This window comes from Amia ocellicauda, unplaced genomic scaffold, assembly GCF_036373705.1.
Source record: "Amia ocellicauda isolate fAmiCal2 unplaced genomic scaffold, fAmiCal2.hap1 HAP1_SCAFFOLD_213, whole genome shotgun sequence".
NCBI classification, from domain to species: domain Eukaryota; kingdom Metazoa; phylum Chordata; class Actinopteri; order Amiiformes; family Amiidae; genus Amia; species Amia ocellicauda.
Genome location: NW_027102776.1, coordinates 38408 through 51539, shown reverse-complemented (window position 1 = coordinate 51539; position 13132 = coordinate 38408). Strand labels below are relative to the sequence as shown.

At 46.4% G+C, this 13132-nt stretch overlaps 10 non-coding genes and 28 pseudogenes across 10 annotated transcripts; all 38 read right to left on the bottom strand.

The window, feature by feature from the left end:
- Positions 1 to 156: 156 nt before the first annotated feature.
- LOC136725434 (uncharacterized) lies at positions 157 to 275 on the bottom strand (annotated as a pseudogene).
- A 217-nt stretch (positions 276 to 492) lies between these two features.
- Positions 493 to 611, bottom strand: LOC136725520 (uncharacterized; annotated as a pseudogene).
- Positions 612 to 820: 209 nt separating this feature from the next.
- On the bottom strand, positions 821 to 939 carry LOC136725456 (uncharacterized; annotated as a pseudogene).
- Positions 940 to 1155: 216 nt separating this feature from the next.
- On the bottom strand, positions 1156 to 1274 carry LOC136725544 (5S ribosomal RNA). Its single transcript, XR_010807587.1, has one exon. It is a non-coding gene; the product is annotated as a 5S ribosomal RNA (ribosomal RNA).
- A 228-nt stretch (positions 1275 to 1502) lies between these two features.
- On the bottom strand, positions 1503 to 1621 carry LOC136725505 (uncharacterized; annotated as a pseudogene).
- Positions 1622 to 1831: 210 nt separating this feature from the next.
- LOC136725455 (uncharacterized) lies at positions 1832 to 1950 on the bottom strand (annotated as a pseudogene).
- Positions 1951 to 2166: 216 nt separating this feature from the next.
- Positions 2167 to 2285, bottom strand: LOC136725580 (uncharacterized; annotated as a pseudogene).
- A 221-nt stretch (positions 2286 to 2506) lies between these two features.
- On the bottom strand, positions 2507 to 2625 carry LOC136725465 (uncharacterized; annotated as a pseudogene).
- A 216-nt stretch (positions 2626 to 2841) lies between these two features.
- Positions 2842 to 2960, bottom strand: LOC136725471 (uncharacterized; annotated as a pseudogene).
- A 219-nt stretch (positions 2961 to 3179) lies between these two features.
- Positions 3180 to 3298, bottom strand: LOC136725504 (uncharacterized; annotated as a pseudogene).
- A 210-nt stretch (positions 3299 to 3508) lies between these two features.
- Positions 3509 to 3627, bottom strand: LOC136725453 (uncharacterized; annotated as a pseudogene).
- A 216-nt stretch (positions 3628 to 3843) lies between these two features.
- On the bottom strand, positions 3844 to 3962 carry LOC136725579 (uncharacterized; annotated as a pseudogene).
- Positions 3963 to 4182: 220 nt separating this feature from the next.
- LOC136725482 (uncharacterized) lies at positions 4183 to 4301 on the bottom strand (annotated as a pseudogene).
- A 216-nt stretch (positions 4302 to 4517) lies between these two features.
- LOC136725422 (uncharacterized) lies at positions 4518 to 4636 on the bottom strand (annotated as a pseudogene).
- Positions 4637 to 4853: 217 nt separating this feature from the next.
- Positions 4854 to 4972, bottom strand: LOC136725472 (uncharacterized; annotated as a pseudogene).
- Positions 4973 to 5191: 219 nt separating this feature from the next.
- On the bottom strand, positions 5192 to 5310 carry LOC136725437 (uncharacterized; annotated as a pseudogene).
- Positions 5311 to 5531: 221 nt separating this feature from the next.
- LOC136725550 (5S ribosomal RNA) lies at positions 5532 to 5650 on the bottom strand. Its single transcript, XR_010807592.1, has one exon. It is a non-coding gene; the product is annotated as a 5S ribosomal RNA (ribosomal RNA).
- Positions 5651 to 5874: 224 nt separating this feature from the next.
- Positions 5875 to 5993, bottom strand: LOC136725532 (uncharacterized; annotated as a pseudogene).
- A 210-nt stretch (positions 5994 to 6203) lies between these two features.
- Positions 6204 to 6322, bottom strand: LOC136725452 (uncharacterized; annotated as a pseudogene).
- A 215-nt stretch (positions 6323 to 6537) lies between these two features.
- LOC136725421 (uncharacterized) lies at positions 6538 to 6655 on the bottom strand (annotated as a pseudogene).
- A 218-nt stretch (positions 6656 to 6873) lies between these two features.
- LOC136725515 (5S ribosomal RNA) lies at positions 6874 to 6992 on the bottom strand. The gene has a single exon (XR_010807579.1). It is a non-coding gene; the product is annotated as a 5S ribosomal RNA (ribosomal RNA).
- Positions 6993 to 7213: 221 nt separating this feature from the next.
- LOC136725531 (uncharacterized) lies at positions 7214 to 7332 on the bottom strand (annotated as a pseudogene).
- Positions 7333 to 7542: 210 nt separating this feature from the next.
- On the bottom strand, positions 7543 to 7661 carry LOC136725451 (uncharacterized; annotated as a pseudogene).
- A 215-nt stretch (positions 7662 to 7876) lies between these two features.
- LOC136725420 (uncharacterized) lies at positions 7877 to 7994 on the bottom strand (annotated as a pseudogene).
- Positions 7995 to 8204: 210 nt separating this feature from the next.
- Positions 8205 to 8323, bottom strand: LOC136725503 (5S ribosomal RNA). Its single transcript, XR_010807578.1, has one exon. It is a non-coding gene; the product is annotated as a 5S ribosomal RNA (ribosomal RNA).
- A 221-nt stretch (positions 8324 to 8544) lies between these two features.
- On the bottom strand, positions 8545 to 8663 carry LOC136725417 (uncharacterized; annotated as a pseudogene).
- Positions 8664 to 9219: 556 nt separating this feature from the next.
- Positions 9220 to 9337, bottom strand: LOC136725576 (uncharacterized; annotated as a pseudogene).
- A 210-nt stretch (positions 9338 to 9547) lies between these two features.
- Positions 9548 to 9666, bottom strand: LOC136725560 (5S ribosomal RNA). Its single transcript, XR_010807601.1, has one exon. It is a non-coding gene; the product is annotated as a 5S ribosomal RNA (ribosomal RNA).
- A 224-nt stretch (positions 9667 to 9890) lies between these two features.
- Positions 9891 to 10009, bottom strand: LOC136725516 (uncharacterized; annotated as a pseudogene).
- A 210-nt stretch (positions 10010 to 10219) lies between these two features.
- LOC136725572 (5S ribosomal RNA) lies at positions 10220 to 10338 on the bottom strand. Its single transcript, XR_010807612.1, has one exon. It is a non-coding gene; the product is annotated as a 5S ribosomal RNA (ribosomal RNA).
- A 221-nt stretch (positions 10339 to 10559) lies between these two features.
- On the bottom strand, positions 10560 to 10678 carry LOC136725481 (uncharacterized; annotated as a pseudogene).
- Positions 10679 to 10888: 210 nt separating this feature from the next.
- LOC136725559 (5S ribosomal RNA) lies at positions 10889 to 11007 on the bottom strand. Its single transcript, XR_010807600.1, has one exon. It is a non-coding gene; the product is annotated as a 5S ribosomal RNA (ribosomal RNA).
- Positions 11008 to 11231: 224 nt separating this feature from the next.
- LOC136725514 (uncharacterized) lies at positions 11232 to 11350 on the bottom strand (annotated as a pseudogene).
- Positions 11351 to 11560: 210 nt separating this feature from the next.
- Positions 11561 to 11679, bottom strand: LOC136725571 (5S ribosomal RNA). Its single transcript, XR_010807611.1, has one exon. It is a non-coding gene; the product is annotated as a 5S ribosomal RNA (ribosomal RNA).
- Positions 11680 to 11900: 221 nt separating this feature from the next.
- Positions 11901 to 12019, bottom strand: LOC136725480 (uncharacterized; annotated as a pseudogene).
- Positions 12020 to 12229: 210 nt separating this feature from the next.
- On the bottom strand, positions 12230 to 12348 carry LOC136725558 (5S ribosomal RNA). The gene has a single exon (XR_010807599.1). It is a non-coding gene; the product is annotated as a 5S ribosomal RNA (ribosomal RNA).
- A 224-nt stretch (positions 12349 to 12572) lies between these two features.
- LOC136725513 (uncharacterized) lies at positions 12573 to 12691 on the bottom strand (annotated as a pseudogene).
- A 210-nt stretch (positions 12692 to 12901) lies between these two features.
- On the bottom strand, positions 12902 to 13020 carry LOC136725557 (5S ribosomal RNA). The gene has a single exon (XR_010807598.1). It is a non-coding gene; the product is annotated as a 5S ribosomal RNA (ribosomal RNA).
- Between the last annotated feature and the right edge of the window lie 112 nt (positions 13021 to 13132).

Sequence of the window (13132 nt, the reverse complement as noted above, 5' to 3'; positions counted from 1 at the left end):
GCCAGCAAAAAAAAAAAAGAAAAATAGAGGGAAATATACCAGTGCAGCAAAGGGTGTTGAAAGTAGCCGGGTACGTGTACAATTCTTCAATTATATCTCCTGGAGACAGAAAGAGAGTATTAAGAGCTACGATGAAGTTACCCAGGAGACATAAAAAGCTTGCAGCACCTCGTATTTGTAGGAGGTCTCCCATTCAAGTACTGACCAGGCCCTGCCCCGTTTAGCTTCCGAGATCTGACGAGATCGGGCGCATTCAGGACGGTGTGGCCACAAGCCGAAAGGCCTGGCTGCATGATGTCTCTTAAAGGTTGGCGGGTATTGACGGAACTTCCAGCAAAAAAAAAAAAAAAAAAAAGAAAAATGGAGGGAGAAATATCAGTGCAGCAAAGGCTGTTGAAAGTAGCCGGGTACGTGTACAATTCTTCAATAATATCTCCTCCAGACAGATAGAGAGTATTAAGAGCTACGATAAAGTTACCCAGGAGACGTAAAAGCTTGCAGCACGAGGTATTTCAAGGAGGTCTCCCATCCAAGTACTGACCAGGTCATGCCCCGTTTAGCTTTCGAGATCTTACGAGATCGGGCGCGTTCAGGACGGTGTGGCCGCAATACGAGATGCCTGGCTGCATGATGTCTCTTAAAGGCTGGCGGGTATTGACGGAACTGCCAGCAAAAAAAAAAAGAAAAATAGAGGGAAATATACCAGTGCAGCAAAGGGTGTTGAAAGTAGCCGGGTACGTGTACAATTCTTCAATTATATCTCCTGGAGACAGAAAGAGAGTTTTAAGAGCTACGATGAAGTTACCCAGGAGACGTAAAAAGCTTGCAGCACCTGGTATTTCCAGGAGGTCACACATCCAAGTACTGACCAGGCCCTGCCCCGTTTAGCTTCCGAAATCTGATATGATCGGGCGCGTTCAGGACGGTGTGACTACAAGCCAAGAGGCCTGGCTGCATGATGTCTCTTAAAGGCTGGCGGATATTGACGGAACTTCCAGCAAAAAAATAAAATAAAAAGAAAAATGGAGGGAAAAATATCAGTGCAGCAAAGGGTGTTGAAAGTAGCCTAGTACGTGTACAATTCTTAAATTATATCTCCTGGAGACAGAAAGAGAGTATTAAGAGCTACGATGAAGTTACCCAGGAGACGTAAAAGGCTTGCAGCACCTGGTATTTCTAGGAGGTCTCCCATCCCAGTACTGACCAGGCCCTGCCCCGTTTAGCTTCCGAGATCTGACGAGATCTGGCGCATTCAGGACGGTGTGGCCGCAAGCCGAGAGGCCTGGCTGCATGATGTCTCTTAAAGGTTGGCGGGTATTGACGGAACTTCCAGCAAAAAAAAAAAAAAAAAAAAAAAAAAAAAAAGAAAAATGGATGGAAAAATATCAGTGCAGCAAAGGATGTTGACAGGAGCTGGGTACGTGTACAGTACTTCAATTATATCTCCTCCAGACTGATAGAGAGTATTAAGAGCTACGATAACGTTACCCAGGAGACTTAAAAGCTTGCAGCACGAGGTATTTCAAGGAGGTCTCACATTCATGTACTGACCAGGTCCTGCCCCATTTAGCTTCCGAGATCTGACGAGATCGGGCGCGTTCAGGATGGTGTGGCCGCAAGCCAAGATGCCTGGCTGCATGATGTCTCTTAAAGGCTGGCGGGTATTGACGGAACTGCCAGCAAAAAAAAAAAAGAAAAATAGAGGGAAATATACCAGTGCAGCAAAGGGTGTTGAAAGTAGCCGGGTACGTGTACAATTCTTCAATTATATCTCCTGGAGACAGAAAGAGAGTTTTAAGAGCTACGATGAAGTTACCCAGGAGACGTAAAAAGCTTGCAGCACCTGGTATTTCCAGGAGGTCACACATCCAAGTACTGACCAGGCCCTGCCCCGTTTAGCTTCCGAAATCTGATATGATCGGGCGCGTTCAGGACGGTGTGACTACAAGCCAAGAGGCCTGGCTGCATGATGTCTCTTAAAGGCTGGCGGATATTGACGGAACTTCCAGCAAAAAAATAAAATAAAAAGAAAAATGGAGGGAAAAATATCAGTGCAGCAAAGGGTGTTGAAAGTAGCCTAGTACGTGTACAATTCTTCAATTATATCTCCTGGAGACAGAAAGAGAGTATTAAGAGCTACGATGAAGTTACCCAGGACACGTAAAAAGCTTGCAGCACCTGGTATTTCTAGGAGGTCAGCCATCCAAGTACTGACCAGGCCCTGCCCCGTTTAGCTTCCGAGATCTTACGAGATCGGGCGCATTCAGGACGGTGTGGCCACAAGCCGAGAGGCCTGGCTGCATGATGTCTCTTAAAGGTTGGCGGGTATTGACGGAACTTCCAGCAAAAAAAAAAAAAAAAAAAAAAAAGAAAAATGGATGGAAAAATATCAGTGCAGCAAAGGCTGTTGAAAGTAGCCGTGTACGTGTACAATACTTCAATTATATCTCCTCCAGACAGAAAGAGAGTACTAAGAGCTACGATGAAGTTACCCAGGAGACAAAAAAGCTTGCAGCACCAGGTATTTCCAGGAGGTCACCCATCCAAGTACTGACCAGGCCCTGCCCCTTTTACCTTCCGAGATCTGACGATATCGGGCGCGTTCAGGACGGTGTGGCCGAAAGCCAAGAGGCCCGCCTGCATGATGTCTCTTTAGGCTGGTGGGTATTGACGGAACTTCCAGCAAAAAAAAAAAAAAAAAAAGAAAAATGGAGGGAGAAATATCAGTGCAGCAAAGGCTGTTGAAAGTAGCCGGGTACGTGTACAATTCTTCAATAATATCTCCTCCAGACTGAAAGAGAGTATTAAGAGCTACGATGAAGTTACCCAGGAGACGTAAAAAGCTTGCAGCACCTGGTATTTCCAGGTGGTCACCCAACCAAGTACTGGCCAGACCCTGCCCCGTTTAGCTTCCGAGATATGATGAGATCAGGCGCGTTAAGGACGGTGTGGCCGCAAGGCAAGAGACCTGGCTGCATGATGTCTCTTAAAGGCTGGCAAGTATTGACGGAACTTCCAGCAAAAAAAAAAAAAAAAAAAATAGAAAAAGGGAGGGAAAAATATCAGTGCAGCAAAGGGTGTTGAAAGTAGCCGGGTACATGTACAATTCTTCAATTATATCTCCTCCAGACAGATAGAGAGTATTAAGAGCTACGATAAAGTTACCCAGGAGACGTAAAAGCTTGCAGCACGAGGTATTTCAAGGAGGTCTCACATTCATGTACTGACCAGGTCCTGCCCCATTTAGCTTCCGAGATCTGACGAGATCGGGCGCGTTCAGGATGGTGTGGCCGCAAGCCAAGATGCCTGGCTGCATGATGTCTCTTAAAGGCTGGCGGGTATTGACGGAACTGCCAGCAAAAAAAAAAAAGAAAAATAGAGGGAAATATACCAGTGCAGCAAAGGGTGTTGAAAGTAGCCGGGTACGTGTACAATTCTTCAATTATATCTCCTGGAGACAGAAAGAGAGTTTTAAGAGCTACGATGAAGTTACCCAGGAGACGTAAAAAGCTTGCAGCACCTGGTATTTCCAGGAGGTCACACATCCAAGTACTGACCAGGCCCTGCCCCGTTTAGCTTCCGAAATCTGATATGATCGGGCGCGTTCAGGACGGTGTGACTACAAGCCAAGAGGCCTGGCTGCATGATGTCTCTTAAAGGCTGGCGGATATTGACGGAACTTCCAGCAAAAAAATAAAATAAAAAGATAAATGGAGGGAAAAATATCAGTGCAGCAAAGGGTGTTGAAAGTAGCCTAGTACGTGTACAATTCTTCAATTATATCTCCTGGAGACAGAAAGAGAGTATTAAGAGCTACGATGAAGTTACCCAGGAGACGTAAAAAGCTTGCAGCACCTGGTATTTCTAGGAGGTCAGCCATCCAAGTACTGACCAGGCCCTGCCCCGTTTAGCTTCCGAGATCTTACGAGATCGGGCGCATTCAGGACGGTGTGGCCACAAGCCGAGAGGCCTGGCTGCATGATGTCTCTTAAAGGTTGGCGGGTATTGACGGAACTTCCAGCAAAAAAAAAAAAAAAAAAAAAAAGAAAAATGGATGGAAAAATATCAGTGCAGCAAAGGCTGTTGAAAGTAGCCGTGTACGTGTACAATACTTCAATTATATCTCCTCCAGACAGAAAGAGAGTACTAAGAGCTACGATGAAGTTACCCAGGAGACAAAAAAGATTGCAGCACCAGGTATTTCCAGGAGGTCACCCATCCAAGTACTGACCAGGCCCTGCCCCTTTTACCTTCCGAGATCTGACGATATCGGGCGCGTTCAGGACGGTGTGGCCGAAAGCCGAGAGGCCCGCCTGCATGATGTCTCTTTAGGCTGGTGGGTATTGACGGAACTTCCAGCAAAAAAAAAAAAAAAAAAAGAAAAATGGAGGGAGAAATATCAGTGCAGCAAAGGCTGTTGAAAGTAGCCGGGTACGTGTACAATTCTTCAATAATATCTCCTCCAGACTGAAAGAGAGTATTAAGAGCTACGATGAAGTTACCCAGGAGACGTAAAAAGCTTGCAGCACCTGGTATTTCCAGGTGGTCACCCAACCAAGTACTGGCCAGACCCTGCCCCGTTTAGCTTCCGAGATATGATGAGATCGGGCGCATTCAGGACGGTGTGGCCGCAAGCCGAGATGCCTGGCTGCATGATGTCTCTTAAAGGTTGGCGGGTATTGACGGAACTTCCAGCAAAAAAAAAAAAAAAAAATAGAAAAATGGATGGAAAAATATCAGTGCAGCAAAGGGTGTTGACAGTAGCTGGGTACGTGTACAATACTTCAATTATATCTCCTCCAGACAGATAGAGAGTATTAAGAGCTACGATAAAGTTACCCAGGAGACGTAAAAGCTTGCAGCACCAGGTATTTCCAGGAGGTCTCACATTCATGTACCGACCAGGTCCTGCCCCGTTTAGCTTCCAAGATCTGACGAGATCGGGCGCGTTCAGGACGGTGTGGCCGCAAGCCGAGAGGCCTGGCTGCATGATGTCTCTTAAAGGCTGGCGGGTATTGACGGAACTTCCAGCAAAAAAAAAAAAAAAAAAAATGGAAAATGGAGGGAAAAATATCAGTGCAGCAAAGGCTGTTGAAAGTAGCCGGGTACGTGTACAATACTTCAATTATATCTCCTCCAGACAGATAGAGAGTATTAAGAGCTACGATGAAGTTTCCCAGGAGACGTAAAATGCTTGCAGCACCAGGTATTTCCAGGAGGTCTCCCATCCAAGTACTGACGATGCCCTGCCCCGTTTAGCTTCCGAGATCTGACGAGATCGGGCGTGTTCAGGACGGTGTGGCCGCAAGCCAAGAGGCCTGGCTGCATGATGTCTCTTAAAGGCTGGCGGGTATTGACAGAACTTCCAGCAAAAAATAAAAAATAAATAAATAGAAAAATGGAGGGAAAAATATCAGTGCAGGACAGGGTGTTGACAGTAGCCGGGTACATGTACAATTCTTCAATTATATCTCCTCCAGACTGAATGAGAGTATTAAGAGCTACGCTGAAGTTACCCAGGAGATGTAAAAAGCTTGCAGCACCTGGTATTTCCAGGAGGTCTCCCATCCAAGTACTGACCAGGCCCTGTCCCGTTTAGCTTCCGAGATCTGACGAGATCAGGCGCATTCAGGACGGTGTGGCCACAAGCCGAAAGGCCTGGCTGCATGATGTCTCTTAAAGGTTGGCGGATATTGACGGAACTTCCAGCAAAAAAAAAATATAAAAAAAGAAAAAAGAAAAATGGATGGAAAAATATCAGTGCAGCAAAGGGTGTTGACAGTAGCTGGATACGTGTACAATACTTCAATTATATCTCCTGCAGACTGAAAGAGAATATTAAGAGCTACGATAAAGTTACCCAGGAGACGTAAAAGCTTGCAGCACCTGGTATTTCCAGGAGGTCTCACATTCAAGTACTGACCAGGTCCTGCCCCGTTTAGCTTCCGAGATCTGACGATATCATGCGCATTCAGGACGGTGTGGCCGAAAGCCGAGAGGCCCAGCTGCATGATGTCTCTTTAAGGTTGGCGGGTATTGACGGAACTGCCAGCAAAAAAAAAAAAGAAAAATAGAGGGAAATATACCAGTGCAGCAAAGGGTGTTGAAAGTAGCCGGGTACGTGTACAATTCTTCAATTATATCTCCTGGAGACAGAAAGAGAGTTTTAAGAGCTACGATGAAGTTACCCAGGAGACGTAAAAAGCTTGCAGCACCTGGTATTTCCAGGAGGTCACACATCCAAGTACTGACCAGGCCCTGCCCCGTTTAGCTTCCGAAATCTGATATGATCGGGCGCGTTCAGGACGGTGTGACTACAAGCCAAGAGGCCTGGCTGCATGATGTCTCTTAAAGGCTGGCGGATATTGACGGAACTTCCAGCAAAAAAATAAAATAAAAAGAAAAATGGAGGGAAAATATCAGTGCAGCAAAGGGTGTTGAAAGTAGCCTAGTACGTGTACAATTCTTCAATTATATCTCCTGGACACAGAAAGAGAGTATTAAGAGCTACGATGAAGTTACCCAGGAGATGTAAAAGGCTTTCAGCACCTGGTATTTCCAGGAGGTCACCCATCCAAGTACTGACCAGGCCCTGCCCCGTTAGCTTCCGAGATCAGATGAGATCGGGCGCGTTCAGGACGGTGTGGCCGCAAGCCGAGAGGCCTGGCTGCATGATGTCTCTTAAAGGCTGGCGGGTATTGACGGAACTTCCAGCAAAAAAAAAAAAAAAAAAAAGGAAAATGGAGGGAAAAATATCAGTGCAGCAAAGGCTGTTGAAAGTAGCCGGGTATGTGTACAATACTTCAATTATATCTCCTCCAGACAGATAGAGAGTATTAAGAGCTACGATGAAGTTACCCAGGAGACGTAAAAAGCTTGCAGCACCTGGTATTTCTAGGAGGTCTCCCATCCAAGTACTGACCAGGCCCTGCCCCGTTTAGCTTCCGAGATCTGACGAGATCGGGCGCATTCAGGACGGTGTGGCCACAAGCCGAAAGGCCTGGCTGCATGATGTCTCTTAAAGGTTGGCGGGTATTGACGGAACTTCCAGCAAAAAAAAAAAAAAAAAAAAATAGAAAAATGGAGGGAAAAATATCAGTGCAGGAAAGGGTGTTGAAAGTAGCCGGGTACGTGTACAATTCTTCAATTATATGTCCTGGAGACAGAAAGAGAGTATTAAGAGCTACGATAAAGTTACCCAGGAGACGTAAAAAGCTTGCAGCACCTGGTATTTCCAGGAGGTCTCACATTCAAGTACTGACCAGGTCCTGCCCCGTTTAGCTTCCGAGATCTGACGATATCATGCGCATTCAGGACGGTGTGGCCGAAAGCCGAGAGGCCCAGCTGCATGATGTCTCTTTAAGGTTGGCGGGTATTGACGGAACTGCCAGCAAAAAAAAAAAAGAAAAATAGAGGGAAATATACCAGTGCAGCAAAGGGTGTTGAAAGTAGCCGGGTACGTGTACAATTCTTCAATTATATCTCCTGGAGACAGAAAGAGAGTTTTAAGAGCTACGATGAAGTTACCCAGGAGACGTAAAAAGCTTGCAGCACCTGGTATTTCCAGGAGGTCACACATCCAAGTACTGACCAGGCCCTGCCCCGTTTAGCTTCCGAAATCTGATATGATCGGGCGCGTTCAGGACGGTGTGACTACAAGCCAAGAGGCCTGGCTGCATGATGTCTCTTAAAGGCTGGCGGATATTGACGGAACTTCCAGCAAAAAAATAAAATAAAAAGAAAAATGGAGGGAAAATATCAGTGCAGCAAAGGGTGTTGAAAGTAGCCTAGTACGTGTACAATTCTTCAATTATATCTCCTGGACACAGAAAGAGAGTATTAAGAGCTATGATGAAGTTACCCAGGAGACGTAAAAGGCTTGCAGCACCTGGTATTTCTAGGAGGTCTCCCATCCAAGTACTGACCAGGCCCTGCCCCGTTAGCTTCCGAGATCTGACGAGATCGGGCACGTTCAGGATGGTGTGGCCGCAAGCCGAGATTCCTGGCTGCATGACGTCTCTTAAAGGCTGGCGGGTATTGACGGAACTGCCAGCAAAAAAAAAAAAGAAAAATAGAGGGAAATATACCAGTGCAGCAAAGGGTGTTGAAAGTAGCCGGGTACGTGTACAATTCTTCAATTATATCTCCTGGAGACAGAAAGAGAGTATTAAGAGCTACGATGAAGTTACCCAGGAGACGTAAAAAGCTTGCAGCACCTGGTATTTCTAGGAGGTCTCCCATCCAAGTACTGACCAGGCCCTGCCCCGTTTAGCTTCCGAGATCTGACGAGATCGGGCGCATTCAGGACGGTGTGGCCACAAGCCGAGATGCCTGGCTGCATGATGTCTCTTAAAGGTTGGCGGGTATTGACGGAACTTCCAGCAAAAAAAAAAAAAAAAAAAAATAGAAAAATGGAGGGAAAAATATCAGTGCAGGAAAGGGTGTTGAAAGTAGCCGGGTACGTGTACAATTCTTCAATTATATCTCCTGGAGACAGAAAGAGAGTATTAAGAGCTACGATGAAGTTACCCAGGAGACGTAAAAAGCTTGCAGCACCTGGTATTTCTAGGAGGTCTCCCATCCAAGTACTGACGAGGCCCTGCCCCGTTTAGCTTCCGAGATCTGACGAGATCGGGCGTGTTCAGGACGGTGTGGCCGCAAGCCAAGAGGCCTGGCTGCATGATGTCTCTTAAAGGCTGGCGGGTATTGACAGAACTTCCAGCAAAAAATAAAAAATAAATAAATAGAAAAATGGAGGGAAAAATATCAGTGCAGGACAGGGTGTTGAAAGTAGCCGGGTACATGTACAATTCTTCAATTATATCTCCTCCAGACTGAATGAGAGTATTAAGAGCTACGCTGAAGTTACCCAGGAGATGTAAAAAGCTTGCAGCACCTGGTATTTCCAGGAGGTCTCACATTCAAGTACTGACCAGGTCCTGCCCCGTTTAGCTTCCGAAATCGGACGATATCATGCGCATTCAGGACGGTGTGGCCGAAAGCCGAGAGGCCCAGCTGCATGATGTCTCTTTAAGGCTGACGGGTATTGACGGAACTTCCAGCAAAAGAAAAAAGAAAAAAGAAAAATGGAGGGAAAAATATCAGTGCAGCAAAGGGTTTTGAAAGTAGCCGGGTACGTGTACAATTCTTCAATAATATCTCCTACAGACTGAAAGAGAGTATTAAGAGCTATGATGAAGTTACCCAGGAGACGTAAAAAGCTTGCAGCACCTGGTATTTCTAGGAGGTCTCCCATCCAAGTACTGACCAGGCCCTGCCCCGTTAGCTTCCGAGATCTGACGAGATCGGGCGCGTTCAGGATGGTGTGGCCGCAAGCCGAGATGCCTGGCTGCATGATGTCTCTTAAAGGCTGGCGGGTATTGACGGAACTGCCAGCAAAAAAAAAAAAGAAAAATAGAGGGAAATATACCAGTGCAGCAAAGGGTGTTGAAAGTAGCCGGGTACGTGTACAATTCTTCAATTATATCTCCTGGAGACAGAAAGAGAGTATTAAGAGCTACGATGAAGTTACCCAGGAGACGTAAAAAGCTTGCAGCACCTGGTATTTCCAGGAGGTCACCCATCCAAGTACTGACGAGGCCCTGCCCCGTTTAGCTTCCGAGATCTGACGAGATCGGGCGCATTCAGGACGGTGTGGCCACAAGCCGAAAGGCCTGGCTGCATGATGTCTCTTAAAGGTTGGCGGGTATTGACGGAACTTCCAGCAAAAAAAAAAAAAAAAAATAGAAAAAAGAAAAATGGATGGAAAAATATCAGTGCAGCAAAGGGTGTTGACAGTAGCTGGATACGTGTGCAATACTTCAATTATATCTCCTCCAGACAGAGAGAGAGTATTAAGAGCTACGATAAAGTTACCCAGGAGACGTAAAAGCTTGCAGAACTAGGTATTTCCAGGAGGTCTCACTTTCATGTACTGACCAGGTCCTGCCCCGTTTAGCTTCCGAGATCTGACGAGATCGGGCGCGTTCAGGATGGTGTGGCCGCAAGCCGAGATGCCTGGCTGCATGATGTCTCTTAAAGGCTGGCGGGTATTGACGGAACTGCCAGCAAAAAAAAAAATGAAAAATAGAGGGAAATATACCAGTGCAGCAAAGGGTGTTGAAAGTAGCCGGGTACGTGTACAATTCTTCAATTATATCTCCTGGAGACAGAAAGAGAGTATTAAGAGCTACGATGAAGTTACCCAGGAGACGTAAAAAGCTTGCAGCACCTGGTATTTCCAGGAGGTCACCCATCCAAGTACTGACGAGGCCCTGCCCCGTTTAGCTTCCGAGATCTGACGAGATCGGGCGTGTTCAGGACGGTGTGGCCACAAGCCAAGAGGCCGGGCTGCATGATGTCTCTTAAAGGCTGGCGGGTATTGACAGAACTTCCAGCAAAAAATAAAAAATAAATAAATAGAAAAATGGAGGGAAAAATATCAGTGCAGGACAGGGTGTTGAAAGTAGCCGGGTACATGTACAATTCTTCAATTATATCTCCTCCAGACTGAATGAGAGTATTAAGAGCTACGCTGAAGTTACCCAGGAGATGTAAAAAGCTTTCAGCACCTGGTATTTCCAGGAGGTCACCCATCCAATTACTGACCAGGCCCTGCCCAGTTTTTCTTCCGAGATCTGACGAGATCTTGCGTATTCAGGATGGTGTGGCCGCAAGCCGAGATGCCTGGCTGCATGATGTCTCTTAAAGGCTGGCGGGTATTGACGGAACTGCCAGCAAAAAAAAAAATGAAAAATAGAGGGAAATATACCAGTGCAGCAAAGGGTGTTGAAAGTAGCCGGGTACGTGTACAATTCTTCAATTATATCTCCTGGAGACAGAAAGAGAGTATTAAGAGCTACGATGAAGTTACCCAGGAGACGTAAAAAGCTTGCAGCACCTGGTATTTCCAGGAGGTCACCCATCCAAGTACTGACGAGGCCCTGCCCCGTTTAGCTTCCGAGATCTGACGAGATCGGGCGCATTCAGGACGGTGTGGCCACAAGCCGAAAGGCCTGGCTGCATGATGTCTCTTAAAGGTTGGCGGGTATTGACGGAACTTCCAGCAAAAAAAAAAAAAAAAAATAGAAAAAAGAAAAATGGATGGAAAAATATCAGTGCAGCAAAGGGTGTTGACAGTAGCTGGATACGTGTGCAATACTTCAATTATATCTCCTCCAGACAGAGAGAGAGTATTAAGAGCTACGATAAAGTTACCCAGGAGACGTAAAAGCTTGCAGAACTAGGTATTTCCAGGAGGTCTCACTTTCATGTACTGACCAGGTCCTGCCCCGTTTAGCTTCCGAGATCTGACGAGATCGGGCGCGTTCAGGATGGTGTGGCCGCAAGCCGAGATGCCTGGCTGCATGATGTCTCTTAAAGGCTGGCGGGTATTGACGGAACTGCCAGCAAAAAAAAAAATGAAAAATAGAGGGAAATATACCAGTGCAGCAAAGGGTGTTGAAAGTAGCCGGGTACGTGTACAATTCTTCAATTATATCTCCTGGAGTCAGAAAGAGAGTATTAAGAGCTACGATGAAGTTACCCAGGAGACGTAAAAAGCTTGCAGCACCTGGTATTTCCAGGAGGTCACCCATCCAAGTACTGACGAGGCCCTGCCCCGTTTAGCTTCCGAGATCTGACGAGATCGGGCGTGTTCAGGACGGTGTGGCCACAAGCCAAGAGGCCGGGCTGCATGATGTCTCTTAAAGGCTGGCGGGTATTGACAGAACTTCCAGCAAAAAATAAAAAATAAATAAATAGAAAAATGGAGGGAAAAATATCAGTGCAGGACAGGGTGTTGAAAGTAGCCGGGTACATGTACAATTCTTCAATTATATCTCCTCCAGACTGAATGAGAGTATTAAGAGCTACGCTGAAGTTACCCAGGAGATGTAAAAAGCTTTCAGCACCTGGTATTTCCAGGAGGTCACCCATCCAATTACTGACCAGGCCCTGCCCAGTTTTTCTTCCGAGATCTGACGAGATCTTGCGTATTCAGGATGGTGTGGCCGCAAGCCGAGATGCCTGGCTGCATGATGTCTCTTAAAGGCTGGCGGGTATTGACGGAACTGCCAGCAAAAAAAAAAATGAAAAATAGAGGGAAATATACCAGTGCAGCAAAGGGTGTTGAAAGTAGCCGGGTACGTGTACAATTCTTCAATTATATCTCCTGGAGACAGAAAGAGAGTATTAAGAGCTACGATGAAGTTACCCAGGAGACGTAAAAAGCTTGCAGCACCTGGTATTTCCAGGAGGTCACCCATCCAAGTACTGACGAGGCCCTGCCCCGTTTAGCTTCCGAGATCTGACGAGATCGGGCGCATTCAGGACGGTGTGGCCACAAGCCGAAAGGCCTGGCTGCATGATGTCTCTTAAAGGTTGGCGGGTATTGACGGAACTTCCAGCAAAAAAAAAAAAAAAAAATAGAAAAAAGAAAAATGGATGGAAAAATATCAGTGCAGCAAAGGGTGTTGACAGTAGCTGGATACGTGTGCAATACTTCAATTATATCTCCTCCAGACAGAGAGAGAGTATTAAGAGCTACGATAAAGTTACCCAGGAGACGTAAAAGCTTGCAGAACTAGGTATTTCCAGGAGGTCTCACTTTCATGTACTGACCAGGTCCTGCCCCGTTTAGCTTCCGAGATCTGACGAGATCGGGCGCGTTCAGGATGGTGTGGCCGCAAGCCGAGATGCCTGGCTGCATGATGTCTCTTAAAGGCTGGCGGGTATTGACGGAACTGCCAGCAAAAAAAAAAAAGAAAAATAGAGGGAAATATACCAGTGCAGCAAAGGGTGTTGAAAGTAGCCGGGTACGTGTACAATTCTTCAATTATATCTCCTGGAGACAGAAAGAGAGTATTAAGAGCTACGATGAAGTTACCCAGGAGACGTAAAAAGCTTGCAGCACCTGGTATTTCCAGGAGGTCACCCATCCAAGTACTGACGAGGCCCTGCCCCGTTTAGCTTCCGAGATCTGACGAGATCGGGCGCATTCAGGACGGTGTGGCCACAAGCCGAAAGGCCTGGCTGCATGATGTCTCTTAAAGGTTGGCGGGTATTGACGGAACTTCCAGCAAAAAATAAAAAATAAATAAATAGAAAAATGGAGGGAAAAATATCAGTGCAG